The sequence below is a fragment of the Podarcis bocagei genome (assembly GCF_964188305.1).
Source record: "Podarcis bocagei genome assembly, chromosome: 9".
Classification (NCBI taxonomy): Eukaryota; Metazoa; Chordata; class Lepidosauria; order Squamata; family Lacertidae; genus Podarcis; species Podarcis bocagei.
This window is the reverse complement of record NC_138134.1, coordinates 48,652,691-48,671,722: the sequence shown is the minus strand read 5'-3', so window position 1 is coordinate 48,671,722 and position 19,032 is coordinate 48,652,691. Positions and strand designations below refer to the sequence as shown.

General features: G+C 41.1%; 1 protein-coding gene across 4 annotated transcripts in view; it reads left to right on the top strand.

The window, feature by feature from the left end:
• JADE1 (jade family PHD finger 1) overlaps positions 1 to 19,032 on the top strand; it is a 172,180-nt gene that overhangs the window by 23,736 nt on the left and 129,412 nt on the right. The window contains exon 3 of one of the 4 annotated variants that reach the window (XM_081209280.1): positions 7,119 to 7,214. The exons of the other annotated variants lie outside the window; for them this stretch is intronic. The gene's annotated coding sequence lies outside the window, so the exon portion shown is untranslated. The remainder of the gene's footprint in view (positions 1 to 7,118; positions 7,215 to 19,032) is intronic. 4 annotated transcript variants of the gene reach the window in all.

Below are 19,032 nucleotides of genomic sequence, written 5' to 3'. Positions count from 1 at the left end.
ACTCCCTGGAAAAGACCCTGATGTTGGGAAAGATGGAGGGCACAAGGAGAAGGGGACGACAGAGGACAAGATGGTTGGATAGTGTCTTCGAAGCTACAAACATGAGTCTGACCAAACTGCGGGAGGCAGTGGAAGACAGAAGTCCCTGGCGTGCTCTGGTCCATGGGGTCACGAAGAGTCGGACACGACTAAACGACTAAACAACAACAACGCTGATGGAGGAGCCAAGGCAGGCCCTGGATAGCAGCATTGGAAGAAGAAAATAAACATGGAAGGCAAACTGTTTACCTTCCCCAATCAAAGCTAGCTAGAAATGGAGGGTTGTAGCCAATGTTATTCCTACTCAGAGTTGTCTCATTAAAAATTGTCATGATTATCTTAGGCCCATTATTTTCACTGCGCCTACTCTCCCGGAACAGAGCTCTGGTGAGCTCTGATTAAAAAAAGGCTCTGGCTGCTGGTTGTATTTTTATTTTCAGAGACGGTTCATCACCATCATTCCTTTGTTCCTTTTATGTATATACCTTGTCTGTTGCTTTTGACTTGACTTTACCCTTAATTCACCTTGGCTGGTTAGGGCCGTGGCCTTAGGAGACTTGGAAGGCTGCATTTGGCCCCTGGGCCTGAAATTCCTTGTCCCTGCTTTAAACCATGGTTAAAAGTGATGCAGGAATATTTCCACCAAGTGAATTTGAGAATGAAGGTCATATACTAAGAACCAACTAAATTATCTGAGTACCATTCCTTATACAGTCAAGGTGGCAGCACCTGTTCACAAGAAGGCAATATCAGCAAGTTTGGGAGAACCTCAAAGTTGGCAGAAGTACAAAAAACTGGAAGACAAAAAAAATTGTAAGGTGGGCAGCAGCAGAGCAAGCTGATCGGGCGCCTGGGGCAGCGTGTGCGCCCAGGGGTGGGGCCAGCCACCCGTGGGGCGGGGCCAGCCAGGGCAGGACGCTCCGCAGGGCCTCCAAGGAGTCTGCCTGCCTCCCACTCAGCCGGCTTACAGCTGGGGGGGAGGGGAGGCAGTGGACGGACCGTTTGGGCAGGGTGGAACCTGCATGCGCCCAAGACACCGCATCTCTCCCAGGCGCGCTGCAGGCGCCACGATGAGTGCCACCCGGCATTTTGTCACTCCCCTCAGTGGTGACACCTGGGGTAGACCGCCCCCACCGCCCCCCTTCCTCCGCCCCTGTCTGTGGGGTGGGTGAACACCTCGAAAACATCCAAATAAGATATTGAAAATGATGGATATTGTGCTTCCACCAAATCCAAGCTGTCTCTAAAAGACATGTGTTCTGAGTGCTGAAGATGAAGGAAAGGGTGACACAGGATGCTGCCTTATTTGAGTCAGACTGTTGTCCAGTCTAGCTTAGAATAGTCTATATCAGGCTTCCTCAACCTAGGCCCTCCAGATGTTTTAGGCCTACACCTCCCATGATCCCTAGCTAGCAGGACCAGTGGTCAGAGATGATGGGAATTGTAGTCTCAAAACATCTGGAGGGCCGAGGTTGAGGAAGCCTGGTCTACATTGACTAGCAGCTCTCCAGGGTATCAGACAGGAGTTTTCCCCAGCCCTTCCTGGAAACTTCAGGCATTGAACCTGTGACTTTCTGCATGCAAAAGCCTGAGTTCTGACACTGACTTATGTCCCTTCCACATGACAAACAAAGCATCTTTTATATGACAGCGTTGAATGCTGCACACAGTTTCCTCCAATTTCATTAGACTACAGGTGCTGCAGCATCATTAAAAACACGCCCACTATGTTTTAATGATGACAGTGGCAATGAGAGGAATAATTCTAAAGTAATTGTGATGAGGGATATTTTTGGGTAGCTTCATTTGAGAATTGTCATTAACAGTCTTTTTTGTGCATTGTAACCTTGCCAGCATCTACATGCCATCATTGTGTGTTTTGATGAAATCACAGCCAAAGATATATTTTTTATATTAAAAAAGCACGTTAGTCATTTTGTATTTGCTCCAGTGAATATAAGTATGCAGTGCCATGCAGAGAAAAGGGATATTCATTTTATTCCCTACTTATTTCATATTAGACAACACCACATGATGAAAAGAACTACATTTTCCTGCCAAGTGAGAAGTGCTATTTGTGCTTCAGCTGAGTCCTCATTTTTCTTCTTAGAAAAAACTTGAAATATTTCTGGCAATACATGAAATGCCCAGAAACACACAAGTCTGGTCATAAACCAAAAAAATAAGAAAAAGACCAGCAACCCCCACCCCACACAATGTCAGGAAACTATAAAAAGTGATGGAAATGGTAGTTTCAATTTTTAGCATTTTCTGATAGAACAGATTTGGGTAACAAAAATGTGCATTTTGAAGTCCAAGCCCAATTTGATATTGGTAGATATATTTTCTTCAGTAAGATAATATTTAAGCTTTTTAAATAAAATTAAAAAAAATCTTTAAGCTTTTAAGGGAGATTTGCCTCCTTGAATAACCCAAATAGTTATTCATTAACTGACATGTGATGGTTTTAATTTGCAGTTTTAGATTTCTTGTTTGTTTAGATGGTTTGGGATCAGTTTCAATATTTATTTTGGCAAACACGTTACTTAATATCTTAATAAACCTCTGAGTGCTTCCCTGGCATAGTAAAAAATGAGAACTCTCTTTTTCATCTGCAATTCAATATTTCTGTAATTACTATCACTGTAATTTCACCTTTGCTTTTTGTGATTAAGAATGAAATAGGGACCTTTAGAGATTTTACTACAAGGGTGTACTTTAAGTTTGCCACAGTCAATAATGTGCAATATTATAATAATCCCTTTCCTAGATTTTTGGAAAGCACCCCAAATTCCAAAGATTGACACAAATATTCTGTATTTTATTATAATAATGTAAATCAAATGGATACATGACTTGGATATACCACAGCTTTGCTCCAGAAAGAAACATACTATACTAATACTATACTATGCTATGCTATGCTATGCTATGCTATGCTATACTATACTATACTATACTATACTATACTATACTATACTATACTATACTATACTATACTATACTATACTATACTATACTACACTACACTACACTACACTACACTACACTATAATGCTGGAAAAGGTTTTAACCAGAATTTCAGACTTTCTTCAGTCCTTAGAGCTTGCTTATATACAAACAAATAAAAAAGATATCTAAGTCCTTCCTGGAGGAGGGCACCAAGTTCATTGTTTAAATTCACACTGGCTTTCATTTCAGATAGAGAGATATTCTGTAGTGCAAAATTATAGTTTGGGCATCTTCCCTGCCCTCAACTCTGCCATAATGCTGGCAAGCCATAAGTGGAAGCTATTATCCTTTATCAATACAAATGCCTAAGTAATTGAATAAACAATTGGATTAATAGGAACATGTGGGGGCCTAACCCAGATTTAGTTAGCCACTCTTTCATCCCACAGTAACCAATGGGACTAAAGAGTGATCAGCTTAGTCAATATCCAACCCAGTGAAGATAGAAATTTTAGTTCTTCATGCAAGAATGGAAGACAGGAAGAAGAGACACTTAATAAGATCAAAATATCAGTGTTTATAATTTTGTGTGTGTACACAAAGAGGTGTGTATATTTTGCATACACAGTGATAGATGCACAAAAGGAAAGGAATTGAAAATGAAATTGCTGCTATCATAATGCCATCATTGTGCATTATGAATACTTTGTACAGTTCTGGTCGCCTCACCTCGAACAGGATATTGTAGAATTGGAAATGTTTCAGAGCAACCAAAATGATCAAGGGACCGGAGTGACTCACCTATGAGAAAGTGTTGCAATGATTGTAGCCCAAATGTTTTCGATCACCCATTACTAGTGTCCAAAAAAAGAAGGGGTGTTGTATTGGTGTGACTACAAATTATCAGAAGCAGAGAGTCACTTCATGCAAAAGCCTTACAGTATAGGACTGCCTTCATAGAGTATGACAGTACAGGAACAATAGTGTGAGAAAGGAAACAAAAATAGCAATAGATGAACCAAAGATAAGCCTCTTGCAAGCATATTATGTCACATTTCCGTTTCCCCCCTCCATCTAGCTCTTGTCTGTCTTTTTATTAAACCATTAACATTCAAAGTACTTATATTTATTAAAGCCATTATAGAAAAAAGGAGAAGAAATATTGAATAAAATATATAGGGCAGTGTTTGGAGAAGAAAGGACAGATACCTATTTATTTTCTCTCTTTCATTTTTAGACTACTCAAGTGACTTGTCTATTGTGAAGGCCTCTCCCCCCTCCTGTTCCATGTTTTACGCATTCCAGTGCTATTTTCAACCTCTTCATTTTACTGAGACCGCTCTGTGTAAAATTCCTAATGAGCTTCTATATGTTAAGCTGCAATGACTTTTTCAGTTCTTTTTCTCTGTGAACATTTTCCAGCTTTTGATCCAGTTAACTATTCTGGTTTCTTAGTGACAAAGTAGAGATAACAGTGGAGTTATGTATGTTGCTTATGTATCTGTTCCATCCATGTCTAAATCATAGTATAAGGCAGTGGTCTTCAACCTTTTCTGACCTGGAACCCAATTTTGACCTAAATCTGCATTTGGGGATCCATTTCTTCTTCTTTTTTACCATATATTTGTATGGTAACAATGCTACTGTAGAGACCCGCCTTAGATCAGGTTGGGACCCAATAGTGGATCAGAACCCACCAGTGAAGACCAGTGGTGTAGAGATTTTATACTGTAGAAGAGACTTAGCACAGTGGCAAAGCTCATGTTCTCCATGCATAATGTCCTGGTTTAAATCCTTGGCATTTCCAGGCAGACCTGAAACAGGAGTGGAGAACCTTTCGCCCTCCAGATCTTGCTGAACCTAAACTCCAATCAGCTCTAGCAAAAATGACCAATGGCCAGGTATGATAGGAGTCATAGTTCCTCAACATCTGGTGGGGGCGAAGGTTCCCCACTCCTGCTGTTGAGAGCAGCTGCACTTCAAACTTTCATCTTATGCTATGATGATTATTATGCTATCTTGCTTACCAGGTCTTCTTGTAGCTTAACTTAAGTGTACTGCTGTCCGCTCTTCTGCCAACTTAATTAAACTACATAGAAATAAAAATTATGTTATGCTTCTATCAAATACCATTGATTTCAATAGGACTAAAGAGTGACCAACTGAGTCTGGCTTCAACCCAGTGGCTTCACAGAAATGCAATGCCCATTGATGGACTTCAGGATAAATAAAGCCCCTGTTACTCCAAACATTAACAAACATTAACATTAACAAACATTAACAAACAATTGAATTTCAGTCATATTTCCTGCTCAACTATGAACAAGTTCTACAATTATGTTTATGATAATTACATTCAAGACATTATGATACTATGCTGTTAAAATATAAGTCTTAATAGAGTTCCATTTTTAAAAATGTTTTTGCAATAAGCATCCTGGAAGCTATAATCATATTAATTACTAAGTTAACACTCTATAGTTCTTTTCACTTCCTCTTAGTCTCATCTGCATGTGCAAAGAGTTCCTCCTTCTTCCATATCTCCTTGCTGTTTGTGTCATGCTTTTGTAAGCCTGTGAATAGAGGCCTGTGCATATTACTTACGTACAGTCCCTAGTAGCAACTGCTGTCTTTGCTACTACCTTTTAGGGTGGAGGATGTTTTTGTTTTTTGTAGGTAGAACACCTGCTGCTCAGTCACAGCTGTGGTAAAATCCTGGATCTCTCCATTAATTTCTGTGGGCAACCAGTCTTTTCATTTTATTTGTTTACATTTATATGTCTCCTTTCTTCCATAAAACTCAAGGTGGTATACATTGGGATCTCCCAACTAAGTACTAGACTGATTTAGCTTTAGTTAGATCACTGAGTTATGTGCCTTCAGACTATAATCAGTATATAAACTTATGTAACCCTTCACAAAACTGAATTCATGGCTATGTGTACACTAAAGAAGTACTGCAGTCTAGCATCACAGCCTCGCTTAATTTCAAAAACTTGCCTGTGTTTTCAAAGTTACATTTTGAAAGTTATGTGTACTAATCCCATCATAATAGAAGGATTTGTGCTTTCAAAACCACAAGCAGAACTTTGAAAAAGTAAGGTAAAGGGTCTGATATAGTCATCAAAATCCATAGTACCTCACGCTCCATGAAATATGGCTATTTAATTTTGAAAATTACCTGCATCAGGGACATTCTTGACACTAAAGGGGTTGCCTATGAGCTAATATTTGAAAATGAAATGTTAACAGACTGAAAAGACCAGGTTTCAAAATGACATACAAGAGTCTTTCCTAGTTATAACAAGCTTTGACAATTCCTTGGAATTTTCCTTATAGAAGAATAGTTTTATTACCTGGGATTGGAGAAAAGGGAATTTCATTCCTTAATTGATACCTTATCTTAGTAGAGCAGAGGGAAGGGTTTCAGAGAAGGAGAAGGAGAAATTATTAGAACTTGGAGAGGGGGGATAGACTTTGTTATGCATTGTCCCTCTTAAAGGATACAGTGACAGTTTGGATCTGGAGGAAAGCAGGCTGTCCCACACGGGGTGGGTGGGGTGGGTGGGGCACAGCACATCTTCCTGTGCTCTCTCTTTGTCCGAGGATGTGTGTCTCCATCTTCCTCAGAAACAGAAGGTGAGCCCTCGTCTCCTCTTCATCATGGAAACTAGCAACTGAATAATTAGATAAGGGACTTTTAAGAAAAAGCAGCTAACATTCCCAAGGAGGTGTAGCAAACTGCAGTGCAGACTTTGCCAGCCTGCACAATACTTTAATTGCCTCAACCCTCTGCTGAGTCGTTTCTCAAAAACTAAAGTGAGGGAGTGGGACTTCAGCCAGCAGCGCCCAGTGGGTGCTATCTATGATACTGTCTTTCCTGACATCTGCTTAAAGAGACCTGACTTTGCTTGACTCAGCTTGCCTGAAAGGAACACAGTTTTACTGCTTCTACTTGCTATGTGAGCCCCAAGGCCCAGCAGAGCAGGATAATGTTATCCCAAAATCACGTGTTTTTAACGGAGTATTCTCAGGGCCTACTCACAAAGCTATAGTATGTATAGTCACAAGAAGGACATAGCTGGAAAATAGCTGGTTCATGGTGGCTCTCAATTTGTGGCATGCAGGTTTGGTACACCCATTACCATGAACATCATCCAGCTTTTGCAAGACAGCTGCAGACAGAACCTCATCTAGAAGGTCACCACATCTTGACCAAAAAGGTGAGGCAGGCTCAGGTCTGGGTAAATGTGATCACAATGGATTTGCATTAAGTTATTAAGTCCAGTGTTTCCTACTGAATGAAAAAAGTACAAAAAAATCCTATTGCTTGTAGCTATGCAGTTGAGTGACCAGAACTGAACTATGCTAAAATTTCATTCACATCTCTTTTTTGTAATTTAGTAGCTATACAGTGGTACCTCAGGTTACATACGCTTCAGGTTACATACGCTTCAGGTTACAGACTCCGCTAACCCAGAAATAGTATCTCGGGTAAAGAACTTTGCTTCAGGATGAGAACAGAAATTGTGCTCCAGCGGTGCGGCGGCAGCTGGAGGCCCCATTATCTAAAGTGGTGCTTCAGGTTACAAACAGTTTTAGGTTAAGAACGGACCTCCGGAACGAATTAAGTACTTAACCCGAGGTACCACTGTATTTTGCTTCTGATTTTCTCTTCACATCTCCTTATGTTAAGTTTGTCTTGTTTTCATTTGTTTGCCACTCTGGCCTGCTTTTTTGAGGATCCAAAACTTAAGATATGTTTCGGAATATTTTATAGCTTCTAAAATAGGATGACTCTACAGGAGCAGGTATTATCTATGATTAGGAATCTTATATATAGCAAGAGATGTTTTTCTGAAAGTGGCCAAAAGGTGGCAGGAAAGGAAATTCTATACACTGCAAGAATTTCCAGGCACATAATCTACCGTACTTTACAGCTGCTTTTCACTATCTAAATGATAGGAAACAAAACAGCTCAAAATCTCCACTGAGCCAATTTTAATGTTACTTAAGATCACTTGAATCTTAGAATCCAGCAGTTAGAATCCACAGCAGTGTTGCTTTATATGCATGCCATTTAATGCAAATGTTACTCTCCAAACAGACAGCTCAGTAGCTCATAGAAGAACACTTATCCTGTCCTGTGCTTGTGTATGCTAGCTCCTAAACAGCCTTGCACTCTGCTTAACATACCTTTGCCAGTCCAAATAAGAGATGCCACGGTCCTAAGGAATGGGGGCAGAGGGACTCTTTAATAACATTAGGTCGCAGCCAATTAAGTAATATTTAGGATACACCCATTGAAATCAATGGACAAGATAATGTTTGGTTTATAAGGGGTGGTTTGAACTTCTAGGCATCATCCCAAGCGTTATACGGTTTTGTATATATAAAAAACAGTTTCTATGAATTAATTTTCTATGAATTTTCTATAAATGAAAGCTGAACATGCATTTCTTCAGGGTGGTACACTTTTGAAGGCCCTACAACATTGTGGATATGGTCCTGCATGTGCCCTTGACCTGTGATAATACCTCTTGCTTGCCTGGATGGAGAGGTGTATGTGTAGAAACCCTGGCTTTTGTAAGCTGGAATGAAGCCTACTGTACAAATGTTAAGAGTTTTAATCCATCTTACATCCATTTTTTAATTTTTTTTTGTCTCTCACCTCACCTACCAATGTCATGTGGACCTTGCGCTGGAACTGATTCCCCATCTATACAGTTCATTTACAGTGTTTAAGAAATGAATAGGGAAAGTGGAAAATAAAAAGCAGCAATGCCCTTTTTAAGAGAATAAAATAAAGTTGGAGGGGGAAAGGGGGTGATACAGATAGGCTGCATCAGTTTGAGTTCCTTTCCTTGCATCCGACTGCACTGCTTACAGTAGTTCTCCAAACAAAAAAAGTAGCTTGTCAGCTTTTCTGCATGTTTAAAACAAATTAGACATGCATCCCAAAAGGTGTGCTGTGATATTAAAGTCCATTTTATATGCTCTGTGTAGTTTTCCCCTGTGGGCACTTGTAGCCATATGTATACTTGGGAAGGAACAGCCAGTGTTGATTCCTTTGTAAGTTATAGGAAGCTGACATGGCTGAAATCACTTCAAGAGCTGGGGAAAGACTGGAGGATATATCATAAGATCAGCCACAAGCTGTGCTTATGAGTAAACAATATTAATCCCTTTAGATCGGTTTATTAAAACCATTTCCTGAAGACACACAGAACATAGTGTTTAATGAAAGTGCCATTCCCATTGAGTTATGAGTGCCTGCCTCCATGGTTCAGAATAATTAGCTGTTTCTTTATTTGATTTCCCTGAATTTGAATACCTAAGGGGAGGAGAGGCATGCAGAATGGGCCCATTGAAACTAGCTAGAAGATAAGCTGGGCCAGAAATGACAGAAAATGAATAGGATATGCCTCGAGATAAAAAGGAGTTCCTAAAGTTCTTCTGCTTACTCCCTATTTCAAATAAAAGAGGTCAATGCAACATATGGTTGTGCTCCTACATCAGGTGTGGGGAACCTCTGACCTGTAGGTCAAATGTGGCCTGCTAAGTCTTCCCATTTAGTCTGTGAAGCCATTTACTGAGACCACAACTGCTTGCTCCACACTTGACCTTTTATGTGATGTCGGGGGGGGGGGATGCTCTTGCAGAAAGCAGGATTGAACTCCCCATGTATTAGCTGATGAACAAGGAATTCCATCCTGCTTTGTGCTGTATCTCCCCTGATTCCATAGGCCAACTTTGACAGGTGAGTGGGACCTACCTGTCAATAACCTGACATCAAGATTGCATCAGATGATTGATAGGTGGAGGTCCTGCCCACATGTCAAAGTCGGTCTTCTGGGGTTGGGGAGATAAGGATCTGTCCCATTAGGCCAAAAATAGACCAAAAACTGCTTGCTCCCCACCATTGTCCTATATACATAAGTTTTTTTGCTCAGGGTGGGCAACAGCATATAAAAACAGATGTGAATGATCCAGTCAAAATTAAGAAGTTCCATCATATATTTTAAGCATATGCTAGATGGCCAAACTAGATGTGACATTAATTGCCTGAATGTCGTGGGATCAGGACTATGAGGGGAGGGGGAATTTACCGGTAGTCCTCCCCGCCCTGTGCTGTGATACTTGGGGGAAAAACCCAGAGCTGCTTCTTGCATTGGGAGGAAAGTCTCCATTGAACCATTAATTTCAGATTGATTTAGCCTGCTGTATGATATTTGAAGTTTTATTGTGTTGGGTATTCTATACATTGCTTAGTTATAACTTTGATTAAGCGACATACAAATTGTATGTATGTATAAATCCATCTATCCACTGCTGGTTTGGGAGGTGTTGTAAACGCATTAGCCACAGTCCATGTACAGTGGTGCCTCGCAAGACGAAAAGAATCCGTTCTGTGATTCTCTTCGTCTAGCGGTTTTTTCGTCTTGCGAAGCAAGCCCATTGACGGATTAGCGGATTAGCGCTATTAGCGGCTTTTAGCGGCTTTTAGCGGCTTATCGGATCAGCTGATAAGCGGCTTAGCGGCTTAGAAAAAGGGGGGGAAGGGAAAAAACCCCGCAGGAACTCGCAAGACATTTTCGTCTTGCGAAGCAAGCCCATAGGAGATTCGTTTTGCGAAGCACCTCCAAAACGGAAAACTCTTTCGTCTAGCGAGTTTTCCGTCTTGCGAGGCATTCGTCTTGCGGGGCACCACTGTATATTCTCTATCTATCCTGTTGTTTCTTAGGAAATACAGCTTTGATCTGCAGAATGACCTAGCTGTGTTTTAAGCTGGCAATGTGTACACAGCCTAGGTTTTTGGTTACTGTTTACTGCAAGGCTATATTGCTAGAGTAGACCTAAAACTAGGCTCCTATAAGCTTATCACCCTTAAGATCCTGCTCCTGACACACACACCCTTCAGCTTCTGGCATACCATGCCTTTGTTGGGTCCCTGTTAAATTAGTTAAAGAAATTAAATAAACAAATGGATGACACTTAACTTAGATGCAGATGGTGATTGGTCACTGAGTCACTTGGCATGCTAAGTTCCAAAGTTGCTTGGCATTCAGTACTCTTAATAACTTGAATATGGTGTTATTGATGGCCAAGTGGACAGCACTCCTGAATCATTCTAGAGAGGCCAGATCTGAGACTCATCACCAGCTGCAGAGACCAGTCCCATACCTCTTTTTCTCTTCATACTGCCTACAAAATTCCCCCTTTTATATGTCTCCGTCAAGCAATGCATCCAGTTGATTAGTAGTCCAATTTACCCCTGCCTGAGTCACCTTGGCCATAAGCTATGACGGACTCCTAACAACATACAATTCTAACTGTAGTTCTTTATATCCTTTATGGAAAAGATTACAGATTTGCTATGCAAGTTGCTCATTGATTTCTCCAAGGGCTTTTTTTTGCCAATACACACAGTAGGATATTGGTACAATTTTGCAGGTTTTTATTATTATTATTTACAGCTGCAGGTACTCAGAAATGAGTCAATTCATGAATAAAGATGTTGAAGTTACAATTAATCTATACAATCTTTTACGGAAGAAGGTGAAATAAGTGATGTTTTCTAAAACGCTTTTATTCTCATCAGATCATCTTTCTTGTATAAAATAAAGTTAACAAATCTCCGTTCTGCATTGCTTTGTGAACAAAAAACTAAAAAGCCCCATTTACACTGCAGAAGCAGCTGAAGACACAAGGTATAACTTGCCAGAATTTATCTGGATACTTTTAGGGGCCCTAGAATAGAAACCACCAAGGTGAGCCACCAGGGCAGATATACTTGCTGCCACAGCTTCCTAATTGTTATTATTACTCCTAATTTGTGATCTCCCTTCTTAATTTGTATAGATTAACACTGTGGATCACATTTGTCCATATTTTCTGTCGTCATCGCTTATTTTGCATATGAAACAAAATCTCAACTGAGAATTGTAAATGTCAGCTGCTTGTGAAAAACTGCTGTTCCTCAGCACCTCCCTAATGGACTACTCACTCTCTCATTTTAAGGACTGCGGAAATAGACAGTGAGCTCTTGTGCCAGAGTAAATAGTAGTCAGAAATCTGCATATCAAGATCTCTGACCTGGAACTCTTTCTCCCTTTCCAGTCCAGGCATTGCAAAATATGTCAGTTTTATCTCTGGACTGGACAATTAACACTTTCTCCACTCCAGAGAGAGCAAAACTAAATGGGATGTGCTTATGTTGGAAGATGCTGACACAGCAGTTACAAGAAGACCCTGAAAGTGCTTAGCAATGGATCCACTTTTCTCTTCTCCTGAAACCATATCTTAAAGGAGCTACATAAAATAAGCAGAAGGTTGCCTACATGCCCTACTATAATTAAGCCTAAGTATTTGTAGTTGTCTGAAATTAATGTATAGCCTCCCCCTATTTATCCCTGCCTCCAGTTTTCTTTCCTTTGTCTCCTCTATGGGTTTAAATGAGTAGGAGAGGATATATTAATTGCAATCTATACCTCCAGGCACCCATGTGTGTGGGTTGAACAGAGTTTTAAAAAAGCCCATCCTTGGCAGCAAAATTAAGCATAGGAATTATGCTGTAAAGCCTTTTTTGGATCAAGTCCAGCTATGAAGTAAGCGGGCTCCCCTTTCTTACCCAGCTTAATAAAGAATCAGGCAACAACCTAGGAAGTAAGTTTAAAAATAAGATTTACTTAATTTATAATCATGTGTTGCTTCATAGCAATGACAGCAGCAAAATCTATGCAGGCAAAATACTTAAATTTACAGTATAACCAGCTTCAGGCACCTGCCTGAAGCTGGAGCAAGCAGAGGCACGTCTGCATCCAGCATAGGTCAAAGGAAGAGAGAGGGGAACAGGAAGAATTATATAAAGTTATAAATGCAAACAAAAAGGCAGCCAGTTCAGCAACATAAGATAGCAGCCCCGCCCCCGGCTGGCTTAGCCCTTCAAGGTTCTGGACAAGTATACCAGCTGCCCCCCACCCCCCATGCACAGGGCTGTGTTCTGTTGCAAGTGCATTTGTCTTCTGCGCAGCATCCTCCCATAGACAAGCTTCAGCCTCTGGCAACTGCTCAGTTTCTTCACAGGTGGAAGGTTCTAGGGCTTGCACCATCCTTGCGATGTAGAACAGTCACAGAGCTGGAACATCTCTGTTAGGTCTTGATGAGCATCAGATCTCTGGCTCTGCAACTGCACCCATTTCCTCATCACCCTCAGGACAGATATCTGATCATCATACTCCGTGTTGGTATCTGCCTATCAGCTCTGTGGTCTCATGCTAACTACCAAGAATATCTATTTGTTAGGTTTGGCTGCTAACCACTTCACACAAACTAGTTCCCAATTAGGCAGCTGTATTTTAAGTGACACTTGTGCCACCACTGATTGCATGTGTAATTAGAGAAACCAGTTTGGGTTAAGTAGGTGATACTGTACTTATTTGTCCCCATTTCTTCACCACTCCTGGCTATTACTATCAAGGAGCGTAGGCTGCATCTGTTTACCTTCAGTCTGAAGAGAGTCTAAGACTCTCCGGTCCTAGCCATTCCATTTAAGCATGTTGGTGTAAAGCAACCTCAGGCCCAGACAGCAAATGTGGCCCTCCATGCCTCTCTGTCTGACCCTCGGGATTCTCCCGACGTCACACCCTTTCCCAGGCCACACTCAGCACCAACCCTTTTCTGAAACCACCTCAAGTGCTTTTGCTTGGCTGGAAAGTGTCTGTAAACTCTGGCAATGCCTCTTGTGTGCCTGGATGGAGAGATTTATTGGTTTACGGTTGTGGATGCAAAAAACTTCGAACTGATAAAATGTACAAGGATTAAGAGTTCTATCCAGTTGCTCTGGCCACTTATACCTCTGTCCCCACCTACTTTTACTTCTGATCATGCCTACCACTGGCAAGTCCAAAATATTCCCTTGGACTGAAAAAGGTCCCCACACATCATGTAAAGAGTGTGATGTCACTGTGAAGTTACAGTAATTTCAAACGTAAGAAACTGCCTGTGCAGATGGACTGCTAAAAAGACAGTTTTGCTAGATAATGTCTCAAAGTCCAAAATACAGTGAATCAATTTATGCATGCTTTCAAGCAGAATGTCTTTCTCTCTGTTTAATTTTATGCCAGCTGCTCTTTAAAAGAGAAATGCCCAGTAGGTACCCCTCGCCTCCATGCTTTGCCCTTTGTACCAAGTGCCAAGGATGAAAGAGTTCTGTTTTGTTCAGACTTAACTACTGAGCCATGGCAGCAGAGAAAGGCTATTTCATAAGGATTTCAACTTACCTTCAGGTCTCAAAAGTCACTGTTTTTCTGTGGTGGCCTTGAGACACATTGTCCACTAGTTATATATTTGCTGGCCTACCCTGCCATTTCATTGTTTCCCCAGACATGCTTACCATAATACCAAAGATGAAGACAGTCAACAATTTACCACAGAGATGTGGAACGTGGTCTGCCAGACACTGTACAACTCTAGTTTCCATCAGCCCCAGCCAGCATCACCAGTGTTGATGATTGTGTAGTCCTGCAATGTCTGGCTAGCCATAGGTTCCCTGCCTTTGATTTTTCCAATTAGTAAGCTACCACAGTGCACATATACCCACATATACAGTTGACTAAACTGCTCTCCCACCCTGATCTTAGTTTGTGCTGGGGGAAGTTGGTAAATATCATTATTAATTAGATAAGGGGTAACTTTTTGACTGATTTCTGCTTAGGTATTTTTTATAAAATCTCTCATCCTTCCAACTCATTTAGCTTGTAAGTAACACATGACTTTGACAGTGTAATCCTACATGAATCACACCAGGAGGAGAGATGCTGCCACAATATGAGTTCATCAGTCATCATTTCCAATACCCCCTAAGCCAGCGTATTTCAAATACAGTATAGGATTGCATCCTGTAAGTAGTGTCAGAAAATTAGACAGATTCATTAAGAATAAGGCTAGCAATGGCTACTAGCCATGCTGACAATTTTCTTCCTTCACTGTCAGAGGCAATATGCCTCTGGATACCAGTAGCTGGCATTGCTCATCTCCTGCTTTTGGCTTTCCTATAAGCATCTGGTTAACAACTGTCAGAACAGGATGATGGACTAGATCAGGCACCCCCAAACTCAGCCCTCCAGATGTTTTGGGACAACATCCCTGACCACTGGTTCTGTTAGGGATGATGGTAGTTGTAGTCCCAAAACACCTGGAGGGTCAAGTTTGGGGATGCCTGGACTAGATGGACCTTTGGTCCGATTCAGCAAGACTCTTCTTATATTCTTAATGGCGCTGGAAAATTCAGTACCTCTATCCCCATAGCCTACTATAGCATTTTTAACCCTTTTCCAAATGTCCTTGGTTCCTATACAATGGATGTTCCCTACTGTATGTCCTTAAGCCTTTGTGGTCATTCTGGTCTCTGTCCTTATGGGCACAGTTCAACCATGCCAATGGTACCCTTCCCTCTGCCCTCCAACTGAGGAATCTCCTGATGACTATTTCAAAACAAGCAAACAGATAAATGGACTCTTCTGTACCTTTGCAAATGTTATTTTTGGCCTTTCAAGCAACTAGCAAGAAAAGAGGTCACCTTTTTTATTTCATACTAGAGGGATGGGTAGGTTTAAGGAAATAATGGTTATTATTATAAACCAACATGCTAGATGTTTCATCTGTTGCTGTATCATTATGTTCCTCCTGTCAGCTGGGTAACAGAGTTTCCAGAACCTTGTGTGCTAGATTTCTGCCAGGATACTTAAGTTATTTCTACACTACACACGCAAAGCATATTTAAATCATACCCCCCCCAAGAATCTTGGGAACTGTAGTTTACCCCTACACTGCTGCAATTCCCAGCATCCACAGCAAACTACAGTCCCCAGGATTCTTTGGAGGAAGCCATGTGCTTTAAATGTATGGTTTGGATTTAACCTTAATGCTGTCTATGGAGTTGCTTTATTTTCTATGTTGACCTGTCCCTCTGTTTCCTTGCATCTAAGTGAAGTGCACTTAAAGCTAAGGACTAAACAAGTGCATTTTCTCAGAAATGGTGTAGAATTTTGTTTCATCCCCCTCCCTTTTTTAAAAAAAACTGACCCTATTTCATACCCCTGGGCTACATAAGGCAGATATCTATTGGGGAACTTAGATAAATATACATTTTATCATCCAAAACTGCCTGCATGGAGTAACTAGTATTGGTAGGAAATAGGGTCAAGTGCAACTCTTAAATATGGGTCTTCTGGTTTTCAGCTTCTAAGAGGGTAGTCAGAGTGCTATTTATACCTCTAACCAGTTTTAAGTAGCTAAGCAAGGTATGCATGGAACTACATCAGCTTTAATCCTGACTGTCAGATCTTCAGGACCCCTGATTCAGCTAGTCTTAGCTGAAGGGATTGGGTGGCAGCAGATAGTTTGTATGCGTGCCAGCCTGAAAGCTGGTCTGCCTCCTTTCAGGCCAAACAAGATGTTAAATGCAATTAATGGACACATTTTTTGTTATGTAAACAGAAGCTAATGGAAGTTTCTTTTTAAATGCAAATTGACGCTTCAGAGAGGTGACACCCCCCAACCAACCATGGCAGAGAGAGATAGTTAAAATTCTCTACATGGTCCAGAGACTGCTCAGACTTCCCTGTGACTTCTGTTTACAAAACAGAAATTTGCATGTTAATTGTCCATAATTTTTTGGTCTTCTTTGTTGTGTGTTGTTAGTCACCCCAGATCATTTCTGTGGGTGGCAACCAGGTGAGTCACCAAGAGTTCTCTGTGCAACCATGGCTGATACTTTGTCAGATGATGAAATGAAGTTAATCTCAACTTTATACAAAATGACATAGGAAAGGGAGAATTAGCTTATGCTGCAATGCTAGTATCAGATATTGAGGTGCAGAGGATGAGAAATTAACTTTTGGAGGCAGGGTGGGATCCTGAAATTGGTGCTCTGATGTCATCAACCTTCCTTAAGTATCGATGACAAAGGCTCTTCCTACTTCTTATCATTAAGCAGCTCAACATATCTATAATTTCATGCAGGCTTTACACCTGGCAGATTGATTAACCCAGACAAAGCTGTGGATAATTGGATTTTAAAAATCCAAGTATCACTTGTGCTAAACTTGTCTTTGAACTATATCTATAATGATATACTACACATTATAAAAGTCAGTCTGCATAGGATAATGGGGTCCTAGTGTCTGTATTAATTAAACATTTTAGTAGATTAATATTGTCTCTTCCAAATTAGCAGAACATATATGTCCTCTGCATGGCAAAGCTACTGATGTATCTGGGCAGCAAAATATTTTCACGGCCTAGGACCCTGTAAGAATTCCCAGGGGAATTCGGGGGACTGGACTTGAGAGGAGGCACCGAGCTCTCCTCACCTTCATGATCCTTTCGGTCTTGGAGCAAACTCCCCTTAACACCAAAAGGGTCCTTGGGTTTGTGAGTTGGGAATATCTAATGATAAAGCAGACACACCGCAAATCCAATTTCTTTATAATCCCTTAATCAGAAGCCCCCCCCCCTTGGGAAGAGGAAGAAAATTGACTTCAAAGGATGCGTGCCACTGAACATGCATTCCCCTAGGCTTTGGAGTCCCAGGCTGTTGCTACCAGGAATATATTTTGATGCATCCTCAAGTGAAAGTCAGGGGCCAGTTCTGACCCCCACCAAAATTCTGGCCCACTCTGCCATCAGTAGATATTCTCTCTCATTCTGCCCTCCTCTCTGGTACATGGTAGTTGTTTGCGAGTGAAACACACACACACACACACACACACACACACACACACACACACACGTCCCATCAATCTGACTGGGTTATCCCAGCTACTCTGGGAGGCTTGCAACAAATTAAAACACAATGCGACATCAAACATTAAAAACTTCCCTGAAAAGGGCTGCCTTCAGATTTCTTATAAAAGTCAAATAGTTGTTTATTTCCTTGACATCTGAATGGAGGGCGTTCCACAGGGTGGGCATGACTACAGAGATGGTGAAAACTTGGTGAAATGTGACATAGAAAGGAAAGGAAATGGGCTTGAAACTGACTCTCACACCTATACTTATCACAGCTTATCACTTGCTGAGCTGGGAGTGAGTATTGGCCTGATAAGTATGGAGACGAGGGGGGGGGGAGAGAGAAAAAAAAAGAGAAAACAAGGACAAGAAAATTGAAGACATTGGATTTATTATTATTTATTATTATTAGTAGCAACTCAAGCAACAATAACTCAAACAACTCACATACAGCACTTGAAGGTTCCATATTAGGGAAGTAGAAGGAAGGAAAGGAGCACAAATAAGCATTGTACTATGAATGATACTTAATTTTTCACTTCCAAAAAGGAAAACGGAACCCATTCGAGTATGCAAACTGGTTACTGAGCCTATCATTTATAGTGCCCTGTCTTTATTAGATCAGTCATGAAAGACCAGCAGGGGGAGTCCTTTTTCATGCTGAAGGAATCCACTTCAGGGAAAGAAGCTGGCAGCAGTTTCAGTTTTATGCTAGCTTTCAAATAAAAATTAAGGCCTAAACACAGTCTCAAATCCATTTTTGAAAGTGGGAAGCACCGACATAGTTCATACATTTTGCCAGGAGTGGTGCTGTCTGCACATACCAGAGGAGTGAGCTCACGCACACACTTCTATCCACTGTGCAGACAGCATCTAGTGCAGGCTTCTTCAACCTTGGCCCTCCAGATGTTTTGAGACTACAATTCCCATCATCCCTGACCACTGGCCCTGCTAGTTAGGGATCATGGGAGTTGTAGGCCAAAAACATCTGGAGGGCTGAGGTTGAGGAAGCCTGATCTAGTGTGAACTGGGCACTCCATGACATTGGCAAATCACTTAAAGGCCTAGTTTAAAGGAAGACACATACACTGCAAACTATGCTTTTTTTAGAATCATAGGGCAATTTGTATTGAGCAACCATTCCACACTTATTATAATTACCATATATACTCAGGTATAAGCCGACCCAAATATAAGCCGAGGCACCTAATTACTGCATTTATCGCTCTATAGGACGCACTTTTCCCC